The 19,612-nt window shown below is 42.2% G+C and overlaps 1 protein-coding gene across 2 annotated transcripts in view; it reads left to right on the top strand.

Annotated features, from left to right (window-relative positions):
- LOC111864748 (homeotic protein distal-less) overlaps positions 1-19,612 on the top strand; it is a 270,217-nt gene that overhangs the window by 44,216 nt on the left and 206,389 nt on the right. The gene's annotated exons all lie outside the window — the stretch shown is intronic.

Below are 19,612 nucleotides of genomic sequence, written 5' to 3'. Positions count from 1 at the left end.
GAATTCCTGGCATTGTCCTCCATTACTCTAACGTTCATTCTTAAAATTAAAAAAAAATATATATAGTTTTTTATTTAATAACGACTTATAGAATAGGTGCTATGTCGAAAGAAATAGAGTCAATACAAATTACTTAATGTTATATTTTAGCGTCCTGATGCACTGATTCACGTTCATGTGTATTTGTAACCACCGTCTTACATTGCACACAATACAGCAATACAACGCACGCAGTCACAAGGGAAGGACACAACACAGCACACAATATACACAAGAATATAGGAAGAGCACTCCCATAGGAGAGGATGGATGTAACTCGCGAATTTGAAGTGCGACGTGTAGATGATAAATCTTGAAAAGTTTTAATATATAAATTTTATTATTATACATTTAATCGTTTTATAAAGGAGACATGATGGCATACAGTGCCATGGTTTGACGTAAACAAAACCACACCTGAAGATGGCACATTAGTGCCGAAACATGTAGTGAAAAGAAAGGTGAAATTGTGTGCACTGTAAGGCGGTTGGTACTAATACACACCATGAACAAATTACTTAAATCCCGATGAGGTCAGTGGACTTTTCAATTGACCTAATCCCTCTTGCCGCACTATGACCCTGGGGTCGACTCAGCTTCAGACAAAAATTGGTACCAGGAATCTTCCTGGGGGTATAGGGTGGCCGGAGTGTAAGTCTGACAACTTTACCGCTATCTGTGTGCCAATTATCTAGAAAAAATATTGGATACTCAAATTCTCACAACGCTATGGGCCTCCATAGCCTATTACAGGGATAGCTTTAATTTACCTTTTTGCAAATTACTAAAGTACGCGCTGATATATTAAGAAATTAATAATTTATTTTATATCGTATCTCTGTTAAGTTGAAATAATCAGTAAGTTCACGTATGTGCCTGTCCAAAGGATTTAGTGCTTCTTGCCATTCATGCTGTAGCATATCTCTTGGTACCCGCCCAGGTATCGAAGTCGGTGTAGCAACTGGCTACGGGCTGGGGTTCGAGTCCTGGTAGGGTCAAGAATTTTTAATTTTACATGTCGTCGAGACTGGTGCTGGGGTTAACCCAACCTCCTATCGAATGGGTACCAGGGGTCTCTTTCGCCGCAGGTAAAACTGCGGGGGCGTGAAGCTGACTACTCACCTCCAGCTAGTGCCGCGGTCAAGAAAATGTGGATCTGTACATCCACTCCCCCATACGTGTTAGTAGCGTAGTGCTTAATTAGTTAAACACAGGGACAATTTTACATTCCCTGTGAAACGGCGTCTCATTCTTTTTTTTTCTCCTCTTGTTTCCACTTTGGAGCACAGGGCTGATTTCTCACTTTCATGATCATTTTACAGACGGAGGACTCTTTGGACGGGTGATTAGCTCGTCGCAAGGGCTCTACCTAGATACAGGACACGAACACAGAATAAACGCATACACACACCAAACATCCATTCCTCGTGTGGAATTCGAACCGACGATCCCGGCTTCCGAGCGAGCGAAGACGGTTCATGCCTTAGACCTCTCGGCTACCGTGACCGGCAGTGTATAAGAATAATATATATGAGTTCAGTTCGTACCTCACAGGAAACAGATCCGAACCCACGGTCCCGGCTTCCGAGCGAGAGAAGACAATGCATGCTTTAGACCGTTTGGATACCGTGACCGGCTCCCTTGTTCTTACCCTCAAGTATATCAGATCTCTAATTTTGCCCATATAAATTTTTACGTTGTCCCAAATAAGAAAATCAAATCAAACGACGCGAAGTCAGATCTCCTAGTTGGCCACAAATTCGAGCCATTGCAACCAGTCCATCTTCAAGGAAATGCTGCACTAATAACTTCCATATCATGTGGCGGCGAGCCATCTTTGTTGTAGCCGCTCGTGAAACGGTTTGTGTGGAGGGAAGAAAAGAAGCAGCATTAAATGTGATGGCTACTGTGTATCTGGAGACAGAGCCTTCCGAAACCCAACCGTTGTTTTCCGGACACAATGTCTAACTTACACCAGTCACGGTAGCCGAGCGGTCTAAGGAATGCACTGTCTTCGCTCGCTCGGAAGCCGGGATCGTGTGTTAGAATCCCACAGAAGTTATGGATGTTTGGTGTGTGTATGTGTTTGATCTGTGTTTGTGTTGTCTTGTATTTAGTTAGAGGTTTTGCGACGAGCTGATCCCTCGTCCAAGGAGTCCTACCGTCTGCAAAATGATCAATATAAAAAGAAAAGAAACAACCTCGACACCGTAAAGGCATAAGAGGCCCGGACTAACTGAGTGTCTGACCTGGTGAAGCGGCGAGCGGTAAGAGCGGATGTTCCGAACGGAGAAAGAGGGGAGTGGTACAGCTGTTATCGCATGGCGACAGAAACACTGAATTACTGGGCTCCGTGGACTTTGCCCATCGTCCGATACGCTACAATAACATTACCGAATCTGGACTTAGTTTCCATACGAAGTTGATGGGGTTGAAGACACTTACTTTCTTGGCCCCGTTAGAAAGAAATAACCTCAGACACTGGACAAACTATGTCAGTATAGCTTTTGTTCCACAGGTGGCGCTAGCTGTGGGTCTTGTCATTTGTAATGTGGTACGCGTGACGAATAATAGTGGGTTCTAGTCCGCACGATTGGATTTATTAGCGCCTTGGTTACCCATTCTCCCTTAATTACACTTATATACAGCGCTGTCGCCGATTTACGTGTACACTGGTCCTCTCCTGGTATCGCGTTAAAACACAGGAACTATAACAGTCTCACTGAATCACACACTCCAAATAAATTCCTCTGATCACATTTTAAGCCTTCACAATTCGACTTCTAACTCTTCTTCAAATATGAAATTCCTGTAGCTGTCTCCTACCGAGTATTGAACTGAACTGAACTGAACTGAACTGAACTGAAGTGCTGATGTTATTCAGTAAATCTCGTTACATAGCCTCCGTATGGACCACGAACAGAAAACAGTTCTATTATTGCACAAGGAAGATGACACAGAGAACATGTCACGTGATCCCTAACCAGGGTATTCATTAATGCGCTGTTGCCTAGCAATGTGCAATAACATTCGTCTACTGGGACACATCTTCCATTGTTGCATTTTAACCGTGATTACCGAGCCGTTGCCTAGAAACGCTTTGAACAAATTTGTTAAAATATGTATTGTTAAAATATGATAATCTTCAAATTATTTCTATTCGTGTTATGGATAAATTTATTGGTCGATTTGTTACATATATTTTCTACTTAATTTGTATCTTAGTTTCAGGCCTCTATATGCATTATCAAAAATTTTATTGCATATTTTCTTGTTATCTCCCGTTGAAGAACCCTGATCTTAGGTTCATGTGTGGCTGTAGTCACGACTGGCATAGGTTACACATAGCAACAGGGTAGGTGTCTCCCACTCCCTCACCTGAGGACAGACACAGACCCAGTTTCCAAATGAGGTGTGTTTGCTGGAGAAAGTGGAAGAAGCTAGGAATGCCTATTCGTCAGAATTGTTTAGCATCTACTGAAACACAGAAGTGCATTAACTCCGAAACTGAACAATATGAGTTATATTTAGGCATAGAAGAAGAGCCGGGATGGCTCAATCGGTATAGAAACAGTTTCTTTATTGCTAGTGGGGTGGGACTAAGTCCCTTGTACTGCGGCCGCTTCTGGCCTATTGTACCAGCCCCAGATGATTGTGGAGCAATTGGTGGAATGAAGATTGGCAGGGGAAGCCGAAGTACTCGGAGAAAAACTACCCCAGCGCCACTTTGTCCACCACAAATCCCACTTCATCAGACCCGGGATCGAACCCGGGCCGCCGCTGTCAGAAATCAGCGACTAACCGCTTGAGCTATGGCCTGGCCATAGAGAGAGTTAACTGGCTGGAGAGACACTTCCTTGAAGTAAGAAGAAATTTTCTCTATTCCACAGCTTTCAGAACGTCTCCGGGGCGTACCCAGCCTCCCATCCAAACGGTATATGGGGCCGGAATGTAAAACTGACCACTCAGCTCCATCTAATACCGAGATCAAGCATGGTGGAGCTGTATCTCCATTTCTCCATACACTTTCGTAACATAATGCTTAATTAGTTACTACACAATGAGGAGCTTCATATCTTGTACTCTTTTCCAAGTTTAATTAGAATGATCAAGTCAAGGAGGATGAGATGGGCAGGATATGTAGCACGAATGGCGGAGAAGAAGAATGCATATAGGATATTAGTGGGAAAGATGGAAAGGGACCACTGCGAAGACCAGGACGTAGGTTGATGGACAATATTAAAATGGATCGCGGAGAGATAAGATGGGATGGTATGGATTGGATTCATCTGGCTCAGTATGGGGACCAGTGGAGGGCTCTTGTGAACACGGTGATGAACCTTCGGGTTCCATAAAATGCTGGGAAGTTCTTGAGTAGCTGCACAATTGGCGGCTTCTCAAGAAGGGTTCAGCTCCATGAGCGTGTGAGTTATTGATTAAGCACATGGACAATTTTACCTTTACCTCCACCAGAATAGGTGTTTTCCCTCACCTGAGGACGAAAACAGATCCAGTTTTCGAAACGTCGTGTTTTTCTTAGTTATCTTAAAAACCAGGACGATGGATAAAGTTCGAAAACCCAATATCTCTGTGTGTTACCTTTACCTTGCTTAGAGGAATTTTTAAGCCGGCTTGACTTCTCTGCTTCACAAAATTTGATATCATAGAGAGGCCATACATCGGCACTGCCCGTGGGAGTGACGGTGCCCAGGAGGCAAGTGTCACGCCGTGCCTGAGAGCTGTAAGTCTCTCAGTGAGTGTGCCTACGTGTTCGGTGCAAAATACACAAGCGGACAATTTGGGTGAAAGTATAGCAGGAAGGAGAGGAGAGAAATGAGAAGCTCCGAGACGTAGGGCCACTTACCCCAGGACTACAATTCAAACTGACGTGTACAGTTGCCTCAAATATAAACGTAAACTGTATAATTTTATATTTCCAATTATGGGACAGCTGAACCAGTATAGTGATGGCTGGAGGCCGAGATATCGGGGTTTGATTCCCGGTAAGGGTAAGAGATTTTTATCTTCTTCAAATAATTCAGAGCAGCTATGGACACCATCGAACCTCCCATACAATCGGTATTGGGGGCTGGTTTCTTGGGGGATGAAGCGGTTGGGGTGTAAATATGACCACTTACTTCCACCTAATGCTGAGGTCAAGAATGGTGGAGCTCTACCTCCATCCCCCATATATTTTCGTTTTGTGATAAAATGTAAGTAAATTGTCCCCGTGCTTTATTAATTAAGCGCTACGCCATGAAGGCGTGTGGGGAAGTGGAGTATACATCCACGTTATCTTTGATCTCGGCACTAGTTGGAGGTGAGTGGTCAGCTTCACGCCCCGGCCGCTTTACCACCAGGAAAGAGTCTCCTGTACCCATTGAATAGTAGTTTTGGTGAACGTCAGAGCCGGTCTGGACGATTGGAGAAGAGAAAGTCCTTTACCGTACCGGAACTCGAAGTCCGACCCCTCTGTAGGACAGCCCGTTGCCAGTCGCTGCGCTACCCAGGCTCCTTTCATTTTATGTTTCATAATTAATTAAGCGCAGGCCAGAGCACATAAAAGCGAACCGTTTCTTTATGTGTTTTATTGTTCGCCACGAAAAGAATGTAAACATCACTGTGTTTATGTTCTTTCACTTCAATTTCGCGCCGTTATGTAATTTACTCAAAAGGACTACTTACTCCCTCTCTCTTCTCCTCCCTCCTGCCCCTCCATCTTCTCCTTCTCAAGTTGGAGCCCTTAATGAGTCTAAAGGCGCGTCCACATTACTCGTGCTCGTGTGACTCGCTTTGCTCGCGAGTAATGTGGACGATATGATAAGTCACGAGACAATCAAATTTTAAATTTTTAATTTAAAAGCTATAGCCAATAAATTAAAATACAACAACAGCCTATACACACTACGAGTAAATATACGGATCCTAATGCGCCGAAGCCTGGCGAGCAACTTAAGTAGTGTGGACGAAGATTTACGAGTACAAGTAAAAGCCACACGAGTCTCCGACGAGCACAAGCCTGGCGAGCACGAGCACGAGTGATGTGAACGCGCCTTAATACACGTATTTGAGGAACAACAGGCCTGAAGATCATGAAGTTTACGGTCATCTAATTTTCTTCATTTCTATTTCGTTTGTTGTCTTATATTAGTTTGTCACTGTCGTTTTGAAGTGAGTCTTCCGTAAAAATAAAAGTTTATTCAGCCGAACAAGAAATGTCTTCATCTGGATCCCATCGCCGGTCTCACGAACACTGCCCCTGTTTGGTTTCGTTAGATTTCACTACTTGAATAGACTTGTAGGAAATGCGCCTACACCCGGTTTGTGTTGCTGTTGTTGTGAAGTTGTCCCTGTGTTTAATCATTTATGCACCGCTCCAGCCTTAACTTCACCTTTCTTGACCTCGGCAACATTACCTGCTGCGAAAGAGGCTCCGGTACCCATAAAATAGGAGACTGGGTGGGCCCCAGAGTCGGTCTGGACGCTGTGGAGAAGAGAAAAATCTCTTTCCTTTCTTGGTTATCGAACCAAAGCCATCCAGCCCATAGCCCATCTGTATAAATCAATGAATTTATACGTTAATTTACGCAACGAACTTTTAATGCTAGTTTATGCCACAAGAGTTCAGCACAGTACAAATAAGAAGAAGAGAAGGAAACTGGTTGATCTGTGCAGTAAATGAAAATGGAGGCAAAAGAGGAAAGCAAATTCGCAGAGAAAATATTTTGAAAAAGCCTGTACTTCGTTGCAATGTAGGTCTGCTTGTCGAAGCATTGTCTTGTTGTCTTGTACACGTGTCCCGCTGGGCTGTATGGTAGGACTGTAGACTTGCTGTCTGCTGGGGACATGACAGAAGCTGCTGGGCGATAAGAAGAAAGTTTGAAAGAAATTGTAGGCCAGTGTTCGTTCAAGATATTATACGGCTCGCATCAGCCCTGTGGAGAGAAAGTGGCAAATAAACAGGAGGAAAAAAGAAGCGAATAAAATGAAGAAAAAAATGAAAGAAGACAGAAGAACAAAAACAAAACAAGGAGGAGGGCAGGGCGGAAGTTAGATATGAAGAAATGAAGAACGAAGCAGTATTTAAGGAGAAATGAAAGAAATGGAGAGAGAAAGGGAAAGAGGGAAGAGAGGAAGGGACCTAGAAGCAAAGAAATAGAAAGAAGCTAGGATGAAGAAGAAAACAAAAGTAAAGGTGTAGTGAAGACAGAAATTATCAATCAAAGAAACGATCAAAATGGAATGCAGAAACGACGAAAAGGAGAGGAAGAAGGAAAAAGATATGAAGGATAAATGAAAGAAAAGGTAAAACAGAGAAAGGGGCTAAACAGAAGATAGGGAGAAAGGTATCTAGAAGCAAATAAACAGACAGAAAGAAGGTATAAATGAAGAAGGAAACAAAAAGGAAAGAATGGAGTGAAGATGGAAGTGGACAATGAAAGAAGGGATCAAATTGGAGTGAAGGAAGGAAGAAAAGAAAATGCAAAAATGAAACAATTAAGAAAGAAATACAGATAGAATGGAAGAATAACCAAGGATGGAAGAAGCGGGAAAGAAGGAACGAAATTCTTATTAGTTTATTCTGTTTATGTGTACCATGTACACATGGTTTAAATCCCTAGGGACCCTGGTTCTTCGACCAAGAAGTTGTAGGCGTTTTCTAGTTTTCGCCGAAAGAACAGTTAGGCATAGCTGTAGCTATGTAAGCTTTGTATTCATCAGATTCCACATTGAAGTATCGGCCACGGCACCCGCCGTCGCGACAGATTTTTCTTGGTAATCCTCTGTCACAAGAAGCGATTATTTGCTCAGGATATAAATACAGGTCCCGATTTGTTCCTTACAGATCCTTACCCAGACACCATGTCTGGATGTATTCACGTCTCATTCCACGCTACATGTGTGTAATAACAACAAAATGTAGGTCCCTCATTGTAACGGACAGTGGAGGCCCATAGGGTTGTGAGACGTCGAGACTTTATACAATCGGCTCACAGATGACGGTAAGGTTGTCAACTTTACGCGCTGGCCGCCTTTAACCCCCAGGAAGATTCCTGGTATTCATTTCTGTTGGAGGTTGAGCCGACTCCAAGGCCATAGTGCGGCTGGAAGGATTAGATAAAATGAAAAATCCAGTGATCTCATTAGGAACCGATCCCGAGACCTTCCGGCTTGTAGCATAGTGCCTCAACCAACTATGCTACCGCGTGCCCCCTCATGTGTGTAACAATTGTAGTCAAAGAGCATCATTAAATCATCTCCGAATTGATAGACCAGGAGAGGCGTTCCTAAGCCGCTCAATTTTCCGAATTGGTGGACCTGCATCTTGTGTTGAAATACCGTAAGGGACAGATGGTGCCACCTTGATCTGTAGAGCCCTGGGTTGAGCCCATCGCAACGTAACGTCACTCCTCTAAGCAAGAATTGTAAATTGTTTTATCGGTTCTGACGTGGACATGGAGTAACTCTTCCACGTAGCCGCGCCACAGCTCAGGCAGTTAGTCGCTGGTTTCCCGCTGCGCACGACCCGGGTTCGAGCCCGGGTTTCGTCAAGTTGGATTTGTGGTGGACAAAATGGCGCTGGGGCAGGTGTTCTCCGAGTTCCCTTTGTCAATATTCGTTCCACCAACTGCTCCACAATCACCATCATCTATCATCTGGGGCTGGTACAGTAGACCAGCAGTGGCCGCGGTAGCGTAGTTGGCTGAGGCACTGTGCTACGAGCAGGAAGGCTGCGGATTCGATACCCGAAGTCATTGTACGTTTTTCAATTTACCTAATCCTTTTAGCCCGTATGGCCCTGGCGTCGATTCAGCCTCTAACAGAAACGAGTACCAGGAGTCTTCCTTGGGGTAAAGGGCGGCCGGAGTGTAAGGCTGACAACTTCGCCATCTGTGAGCCGATTGTCTAGAAAATGGGGGAGTCTCGACGTCTCACAACCCTATGAGCCTGCTTCCTGTTACAGGGATATGTTTTATATGGAATATTTTATGTTTTGTTTAGAACCTGAATGCATATAATTTTTATAGACATTTATTTGCATATCTTATGTCGATTAAAAAGCAGATTAAAACACTGAATGTTGTTATAACTGTTGTCCTTCATGAAGCGTTGATCCCAGATACTACGAAATGAATATTCCCGACAAACGGCTGGGTTAATCTCCATACTGGGCGTACACCTGTACATATTGGGCTCTGAATATGCTAACATAAACACTTGAAGTTATTGGCATGGAATGCGATAGGCTGATTGTCTGCATATCCTGATATTGGTTCTAGGGAAGGACAAAATATGCAACATCTGGTGATACCGCTCACCAGTTGGGCGAGTATCTACATATTATATCCTGCTATTGGTTCTAGGGAAGGACAAAATATGCAACCACTGGTGATACCGCTCACCAGTTGGGAAGGGGAGGCTGTACTTGTATTAACAATGAAGTTCTTGCGATGGTAAAGAAGTTACTTAGGGCATAAATTTGCGAACGGTATCAGTTTTATCTATTGACAAGCTCAGAAGCCTGTGTTCTGTAGGTTTATATTTAAGGTATACAAATATTATATATATGATCATAATAATAAAGTATGTTTTATTTGTAGTGAAGATGGATCCTTCCTTCCACGTGTGCCGTACTCACAAATCCAAAAGTTCGAAGGATTTTATTGTCTTGTTTCAAAGAGACAGTCGAATCTGAGATACTCCAACGATGTTTAATTCTTAGCCCGTGTTTACGAACAACAGGCCAGTGTACGACGTCTCCCTCTATCGGAGGAGCAGTACAAATCCTCGGATATGGAGACACTGGTTTATCCGGGGTTTGATTTCGTAGTGGAGGCTAATTAATTAACGAAAACAACAGTTCCTTTCTTAGAGCCGAGTTGTTTTTTTTGTAACTTATCTCTTCGCAAGTCGGCCTTTCTTCACTAAAAACATTTATTTTTCGTGTTTTAAGCATTTAGACCGCCTCTGTGGTCTAGTGGTCAGAGTTCCTACCTACAGATCCAGAGGTCCTGGGTTCGATTCTTGGCGCTACCAGATTTTCTGAGAAATAGTGGGTCTGGAACGGAATCCACTCAGCCTGGTGAGGATGATTGAGGAGCTATTTCAAGGAAATAGCGGCTCCGGTCTAGAGAACCGAGATTAACGGCCATGGGTATTCGTTGCCCTGACCAGGCGGCACCCTCTATCCGCAAAATTTGGCATTAACTTCGCCGACAAGCGACGGTCGCTCGGTCGGTATAGTTCGCTTGTGGACTACAGGCCATGGATTTGGTTTATTTCTTGTTGTTTTAAGCATTTAAGCCCTATACAATATATTTGTATGTATTAATATTATGAACAGTATCATTGTATTATTTACCCCAGCTTTGTCGCTTATTCGGCAGCCTAGATAGCTCAGTCGACGGTGGCTGTTTCCGGATTGGTAAACAAGCAGAAGGCGGACGACTCACCTACATCTAATGCCGAGGTCTGGTACAGTGGAGCCATACCTCCACTCCTCGACACATCTTCATGGCGTTGTGTTTAACTGATCGAGCATAGGAACAACCTTAGTATATTCCACTTTATATATAAGAGTGTGATGCAGAAGGTCGAAACAATTATTATATTATATAGCAAGCAAAGTAGGATAGCATATCCCGTCTTAACCCCTATGGAAGTAACGAAATAAAAAATTAATTTGCCTCTGTTGTTCCATAAAACATGCCCCTTCTTTACTTCTCAGAGCGCTGTACTTAACATCTAACGAACAATGACGTCTATTAAGTGTAATTTCCATTAATGTGACGAGAGAAGGTAGGCCTCAGCAAACATGATTGCTATCGCTTATCAGTATTGTACACATGCTAACTCATACTGTCTCAGGGATGTCAACACACTCCTCCGTGCATTCATTAACTCTCAACAGTTACAAGAGGGGAATTTACTTCCTTCTGGAATAAGGAAGTTCCGTTTTCTAACAATCCATTGTTATCCTGGTTTCCTTGGAAGTGAGAATCTGTCTTCTGAAATCGGCGTTTAACTGTATTATGTTTATAAATATGCAATGTTTTAATTTTTATTGCATTTTTTTTTCATTTAATGGTGTATTGTTAGACGGTCTTCTTTGACATAAAATCTGATTAGTGAAATGTGATACAAAGAGTCTTCTGTGCAGGTCATGAATTTTAATTTGATAACATCTGATGTCTGCACTTTTGAAAGGTGTGTGAAAATGCGGCGTATGAGACATGGGATGTAGATATCTGTTTTATCGACCTAAGATATAACTATCTCCATGGAGCTGAGCCCTTCTTGAGGAGAAGCCAAATCTGCGGCTACTCAAGAATTTCCCAACATTTTATGGAACCCGAAAGCTCATTACCGTGATCACAAGAGCCCTCCACTGGTCCTTATCCTGAGTAAGGTGAATTCAGTCCATAACCCAAGTAAAGAGATTGGTCAAGAAATAAACACAGAGAAAACTAAGCGTATGTCGCTGTCTCGTCACCAAAAGCAGGGCACACTCAGGACATAAAAATAGGCAACAAATGTTTTGAAAATGTGGCACAGTTCAGATATTTGGGAACGAAAATAACAGATCGAAACCTGATTGAGGAGGAAATTAAAAGGAGATTGAACTCGGGTAGTTCTTGCTACCATTCAGTTCAGAACCTTTTGTCTTCTCGTCTGCTGTCCAAAGACTTAAAAATCAGAATATACAAAACTATAATTATGCCTGTGGTTCTGAATGGGTGTCAAACTCAGTCTCTGACCTTAAGGGAGGAACATACACTGAGGGATTTTGAGAACAGGGTGTTGAGGAGAATATCTGGACCGAAGAGAGGTCCTTAACGTAGCCCCGGAACAGTAACTCAAAGGCGGAAGTTGATGTGTGTCTTATAACTTTCGTAGGCATTGTGCTGGTGGCAGCCTGGCCGGGTTAGTGTGAATGTGGAGTGTTCTGTATTCCGAGATGTCTGTTAGTTGCGTGATCGACTTCTTTGCGTCGCAGGAATGTCCGGACGACAGTAACCCTGGTGTCATCCAGATAAGTAGTCACGTCAACTCAGCGTCTGTAGGCAGGTTTTGGTCGATTTCCAGAGCATTTCTTCATATAACGGCTTTTAATGTAGCAGTAGCGTTCTGAACTTTTATTTGGGTATTATGCCTCTGTGGTCTAATGGTCAGATTTCCTGCTGCAGAACGCTACCAGATTTTCTGAGAAGTAGTGGCTCCAGTCAGCCTCGTGAGGATAAATGAGGAGTTATTTGAAGGAAATAGCGGCTCCGGTCTAGAAAACCGAGATTAACAGCTTTTTAGATCGGTTTAGCTGACCACGCGACACCCTCTATCCGCTAAAGTTGGCATTAACTTTGCCGACAAGCAACGGTCGCTCGGTCAGTATAGTTCTCTTGCGGACTACAGGCCACGGAGTTTGTTTTGTTTTTTATAGTATCTTGTGCAGATTATCGGCTGTTACGAAGTTTCTCTTCCTTCCACTGAGTCTCTGCAATTGAAACAAAAGTCATAATGCAAATAGGCAATAACTGACTCCTTTCAAACCCATGCTTCCAATCCATAATCGTCCCATTTCCTTAGACACTCTTATTTCTTCATTACTATTGCTAGTGGGGTGGGACTACGTCCCTTGTACTGCGGCCACTTCTGGCCTGTTGTACCAGCCGAAGATGATAGGTGAGGGTGATTGTGGAGCAATTGGTGAAATGAAGATTGGCAGGGAAAACCGAAGTACTCAGAGAAAATCTGCCCTAGCGCCACTATGTCCACCACAAATCCCACGTGACCTGACCCGGGCCGCCGCGGAGGGAGGAAGCCAGTGACTAACAGACTGAGCTATGGAGTGGCCTTTCTAGGACTCTACATAACATTTAAATTCCAGCCATTGTGGATACATGTGAAAGGTATAGATGCTCCTGTGCTTACTTAATTGAGCACTGTACCATGAAGATTTATGGGGAGTGGAGGTGTAGCTCCACCGTTCTTGACCTCGGAACTAAATGGAAGTGAGTGGTCAGGTTCACGTCCCGGCTCGCCTACCGGATAGAGACCCGCGTTATCCATTGGATTGGAAATTGCGTGGGCCCCAGAGCTAGTCTGGAATCTTTGCACAAGAAAAGCCTTGTCCCTGCAAGGAAACAAACTTCGGCGTTCCCTCTCGTAGTCCGTTGCTATTACCGACTGAGCTATCCCGAAACTTTCATACGCCCAACACAATTTAATAAGGTTATGAATGTTAATGCTCCGATATAGTGACCTTCCCGAATTGTATGAGAGGAGCCGGGATAGCTCAGTCGGTATAGTGACCAAGCTTTGGGATGAGTGACAGAAAATTCGGAATTTGGTGGCCGGCTCTGGGCTCCATCAGGTGTCCTGTGCGATGGTTATCAGGGGCACATTCCTCCCCGCCATTAAGCGCCAGGGTACGAAGTTGACCATTCATCTACATCTAGCGACGAGGTTAAACATGTGTGGAGTCATACCTCTGCTCCTTCTTAGGTCTTTGTGATGCTTAATTAAGAACAGGAAGAACGTTAATTCGAACCGGTACTCCGTAATTTTTAGCAGAAGTCGGATGTTTCAATAACCAGTAGAGGTGTGGGAGTTACCTGAAGCTGTGTTGCTTCTGTGCGCCTCGAAGTGTTGTGAGCAGAGTCACAGGCCTTTCAATTGACGCTGCTGTGGGACTCCTCCGAGTGACGGTTATCATACACCTCTTGTGAGTTTTGACAGTTAACTCTGTTAAATCTGATAACAATAAGAATACAAACGTAATCGTTTATTGTAAGATATTGCTGTTAATATATAACTAACTAGACAGATCTTGTGCAAACTATAGTTTAAGACATTGAGTAGACTGCGTGAGCCAGAAAGAAGTATATATTGCTTGCTAGCTTCTGATAAATTTTCACTATTACCAGAAGATGGGGCACGAGGTAACGTAGATAGTTGAGGCACTATGCTACAAGCCGGAATGTCGCGGTTCGATTCCCAGTGATGTCACTGGATTTTTTTTTAATTTACCTAATCCTTCCAACCGCACTATGTCCCTGGTTTCGACCCAGACTCTTAACAGAAATGAGTATGAGGATTCTTCTTNGGGGGGGGGGGGTAAAGGGCAGTCGGCTCGTAAGGCTGACAACCTCACCGTCATCTGTGGGTCGATTATCTAGAAAATGTGGGAGCTTCGATGTCTCGCAAACCTATGGACCTTCACGGCCTGTTAGAGGAACAGCTTTACCTTTTTTTTATGAGAAGAAATAAACCTTCGGAACGCCTTGTGAATAAAAGCATCCCGAAACAAGAACGAAAAGCCCCTCGCATTTGAGTTACTCCTCTGCAAATGTAGGAGATAAACTGTATATGTAATAAAATATCATGTATTAAGAACAATAATTTATATTTTTCAGTATTCCATTAATACACGAATTTTGAATTCATGAGGGAGATTATGTAAAGAAAAACTTCCTTTATAGGTCGTACTGTTGCCAAAGCGCATAAAATAAACATTTGAACATTTTGTCGTCAATTTTTCGTGTCTGAAACTCTATTGCGATTTAAATATTTCACAGAGGACTGAAAGGGAGCAAAGTAAACGGTACGCTGCTCTACCCAGCATGCTCTCTGTCTGCCCACCCGAATTCTTTATGCTTCAACACAGCAAATGTAATCACCTCAAACAAACGTTCATCTTCCCGACAGATTGATCAAACACAATTATTACAGCCCAAAAGATGAACCAATTTTATATCAAAGAAGATAATTTTCTAAAGAGGACCACAGCTACAAAATGTGATTTGTTATATTAAACACGGAACAAAAAGTATGTGTATATATAGGGCTGCTTCTGAAGCAGAGTGAGATGAAGGAGTTTTTGAAAGAGAATTTTATATCAGAAAAGACAGAGGGGAAAATAAACTTTGTTTTATGTGTAGAATCCAGTCTGCAATATAGTTGACTTGTTTTGTGTGTAGATTTCTATGTTCAGATCCTAGTTTCGTAGAGGAAGGAGGGTGCGTCGGGGCCATGATCATGAAATCCAAACAGTATATGCAAACATACTTTTTTGCGTGTTTCGTTTATACGATTGCATGTTTGGAAGTTAGAACCAGTTCAACTGTCGTTCCCGGAATGGAACTTAATCTACTACACTGCAGAAACGGTTTCTTGTCATTATGGGGACTGTTAACTTATCTACCGCAGTAATATAGTCTACAGTTTTCTGCCTCTGCTCAGCATCTTGTATGTGCTTTATATTTCAAATTTTCTTTAGTGAGTCTTCATCAGAATATAATTTTTCAAGTACCAGTATATGAGACTTTCAATTTTACATGCTTTTAAATGATGATTATACTAAATTTCATGGAAATCGGTCACTTTTTCTGTATTACGATGTAAATAATTTATGCTTAAATGGAAATATGTAGTTATAACTAATTAACTAACATTATGGAGCTGAGCACATCTTGAGAAACTGCCAATTGTACAGCTACTCAAGAACTTCCAAGAATTTTATAGAACCCGAAGGTTCATTACCGTGTTCACAAGAGTCCTCCACTTCTCCTTATCCTGAGCCAGATCAATCCAGTCCTTACCACTCCATCCTGTCTCTTTAAAATCCGTTTTAATATTATTCACCCACTTACGTCTTGATCTTCCTAGTGGAATTTTTCCTCTGGCTTTCCTCTTTTCCTAATTTATGGTACCCGCTCTGCCCATCTCATCCTCCTCAACTTTATGTTTCTACTTATTTCTGGCGAAAAGTACAAGTTGTACTTTGAAGATATACCGCAGTAAAGTGATTGACCTTTTGGAAGTTTTCCATCTTCCTATTTTTGTTTAAAACAAGGTTTCGGAGAGTGGAATCTCCCTTCGTCTTTCGGAAACAAGCACTAGCTGTATCGAATGGACTCGACCGTGTAGTTTTTTACCTGAGGAAGGAAGCAAAATCCAATCTCCAGGACGTTATTTTAAATTAAAAAGAATATAGCGGATAATGTCCGAAAAGTCAATTATTTTATTAATATGCCATCGTCCTGAATTTCTACATCTTACAAAATAATATTTCTCAAGTGCTGGGACTCGGTCTGCTGGTGGCACTTAACTGTGGTTAAGGGGAACGTCAGGTCAGCAGAATAAATTAATTAATTCACTCAAAATTCTTTCATCAAAAACTCTCCTGGTCTGTAAACCCAAGGTTCTCATTAATGCTGCACTGTTTTTTTTTATTTCTGACAACAGAGCTACTTACTTCTAACTTATAAAGATATTAATAACATGTATTATTGAAATTTTTAACAATATTGAAATTCATTAGGCTAATACTAAAATGCACATAAGTGTAAATATATACTTCTTTAAACAACCTTAGTTTTTTACTAAAGTGAGTCCACAGATATTTGACAAAATGCCCGATTTGACCCACATTGCAAATGGTGACCTATCGTAGACCTGTAGGCTTATTTGTTTTAAATAAATAAAATGCACAGAAAAGCCAAGATTAAAACTGATTTTATGTCGTGGAGCAAGACCATCAGTTTGTTGGTCCTGCTCTACAATTTACTGGTTATCATTTAGTTCTCTTCCTCATAGAACTGGCCGTACTTACGTTAAGCCCAGTGTCTCCTTCATCTCCGGCAGTGGAACGCAAAATACTGAACAAATGAGTTAATGATTAGTTGCTCCAAACGCACTGCATATACAGTCATCATCATTGACTGTCGTATTCTTAACCCATCCTAGTTAGTTACGTCAAGTCTTGTTTCTAACGGCTAAAACCTATGAGAGCAAATTTGTGCTTGTGGTCCTTTAATTTTTACCTCATACATGTGTATTTGCAGTGGTGATATCAGCGGGCGGGTTTCTAATGATCAGTCACGTTCCTCTGTAGTTGATCATAATAGAATATCATTGTCAAAATTAAAGAATTCTTGGACTGTGTCCATCGTCTGGAATTCTAGAAAGTTGAAAATACAACATTTCGGAAACTGGATCTATTTCCGTCCCCAATAAAAATCAACGAAACCAAGTCAGTGCAAGTAAACTTCAGTCTAAGAAGAGAACAATGTCCTGCAGTTTTCTTTAATAACATACAAATACCTGAATCACACAGCACAAAATACTTAGGTATTCATTGAGACAACAATCTAACCTGGAAGGAACATATTACTAAAAAAACGCAAACAGACTGATTTAAAAATCAAGGATATTCATTGGTTAACTGGAAGAAATTCAAGGCTCTCATCAGACAACAAAATCTTACTTTTTTTTTTCCTTGGCACTACAGCCCCATTGGGCCTAGGCCTACCTCCATGAACTCCGTTCACTTCGGTTTTTCTAGATCTTACACATTCGGTAGGACTCCTTGGGCGAGTGATCAGCTCGTCACAAGGCCTCTACCTGTAGACAAACACAGAAAATCGCAAACAAACATCCATGCCCTGAGTGGGATTCGAACCCACGATCCCGGCTTCCGATCGAACGAAGACAGTGCATGCCTTAGACCGCTCGGCTACCGTGACCGGCAAAATCTTACTTTGCAAAACAATAATAAAACCAAATTGTGTATATGGAGTGGAAATATTGGGATGTGGTAACAAAACCAATATTTCCATAATTCAAAGATGTCAAAGATATTACGTATGATTACTAACCCCCCAAGGTATGTTCCCAATATAACACTCCATGAAGATCTGAAAGTGCCGCTAGTGAAGAAAGTCATAAAAGGGGGAGGCACAAGATACCTCAACAAAATAAGACATGAGAATTCAACCGTTACTGGAACCACACAATGAACGCAGACTAAAAAGGAATTGGCCAGCCAACCTGAGAGATGGGTAACGAGGACTTATCTCTGGATAAGCCCTCACTAAGTCACGAAGAATACTATAGCTAATTAGCTTATAGAATCAAATGTAATTCTGATTGCTAATTTTATGTAAATAAAAAGAAAGTTCCGTCCTCAGGTGTGGGTGGGGGGAGGAGACGCCTACTCAGCTGAGTCCCTTAGAAGGAGCTAACATCAATCACTGGAGTCCCTTGTTATGTAGAACTGCTCTCCAGTTAATACAATTAGGCGTGCATAACCAGGGAAACAGGATGCATGAAGTAATGGCTCGCTAAAGAGAAATCATAAATGCAAACGAACGTTTTGTGGGAAAACTTGATGGGAGGAAGACTTATCTGTGAATGGGAGAATAATATTAAAATGGATTTAGAAGTGTTAGGTATGTAGATGTTAAGAGGATTTATTTTACTGGAATTCTGTTCCAGTAGCGGAATTTCTGAATACAATAATAAAGTCTTGGGTTTATAAAATATGTTGGGGGAAGGGGGTTCGTGACAACCAAGCAACTATCACCTTTCCAGGAAGGATTGTCCCCCCATGGATTTAATAATTAGACAGCTAATTAGCTCGTTAGTTAGTTACTCTGTACTTTAGACAAAGATGGAATTTTAAATTGTTTTCTCTCTCCTCACAGAGTAGGAATACAAAGTTCGACATTACAAATTAGCTAATAGAGTCTACTCTTCACGCTGTCTGTGATATCTTGTAATTAAAACTCCGCAAGCAGACCAAATTACTTTGTTAATGAAGCTGGAAATATACCTAACTTTCCACAGTCACCTTGAGTAAATTACGGGAATCGAACTTATGTGAATCAAGATTTGCCTCCTCCTAAACGTAATTAGTCTCACGGTATCATAATCCCTCGTATCTTTCCTTCGGTATCAGCACTGAGCTGTGTTCTGCGTGTGACTGCATCACAGAGACAACTGATTGGTTTGTTTACAGGTAACACAGAAAAACTCTAACTTTCTGCTTAACTCCTTGGTCTGTGTGGGGGTTACATACCTAGTCTTATTCATTTTTAACTAACACTGTGACGCATAAGACCAATGCTAGGCAACAGCACGGTACAACAATCCCGGAGTTATGCTCTCAACAATACAAGGACACCCATTGATAGGTTAAGGGCCCATAAGCATGCATTCTAGGACAACATTAGAAAATGTTTTCTGTGGGGTCCGTGTCGAAAAATTATAAGAGATCACAGATTGATTTCAGAAGCTGACAGTTGCAGGAGTGCAACGGAGCACGAAAATGGAGCGTGCACTAGTAATTTGTGAAGTGGTAACATTAGCGAGAGCGCTACATCCAGTCAGCCGCTCCAGAATCCGTTACTCTTAGCCCCGTAACCTAGGACACGTGATAATATAAATTTGATTCATTCTTAGAACTAGACGTATTGACCATTAGGCTTTCTATTAATTCGGGATTACTGGATTTCAGACTTTGTCCACCACCTCTGATTCTAATGAACAATAAGGAACACGGCGTTTTGGAAACTGTATCTGTTTCCGTCCTCAGGTTAGGGGTGGCAGACAGCTACTCAGTTCCTTCTGTAAACAATAGCTCATCTTAATATGTCTCTCACCTCTTGGACTGAGGACGGAACCAGATCCGGCTGCCGAAACCTTTTGTTGCAGCCAGCAATCCTGAGCGTTATACCCCACCTTCAAAATCCTTTGTTAAAGGGAAAAGTTATCCCTGTAACAGGCCTTGGAG

The sequence above is a fragment of the Cryptotermes secundus genome, unplaced genomic scaffold (genome assembly GCF_002891405.2).
Source record: "Cryptotermes secundus unplaced genomic scaffold, Csec_1.0 scaffold522, whole genome shotgun sequence".
In the NCBI taxonomy this organism is placed as follows: Eukaryota; Metazoa; Arthropoda; class Insecta; order Blattodea; family Kalotermitidae; genus Cryptotermes; species Cryptotermes secundus.
Note: the sequence above shows the minus strand (reverse complement) of the source record. Positions and strands in the feature narration are given on the sequence as shown.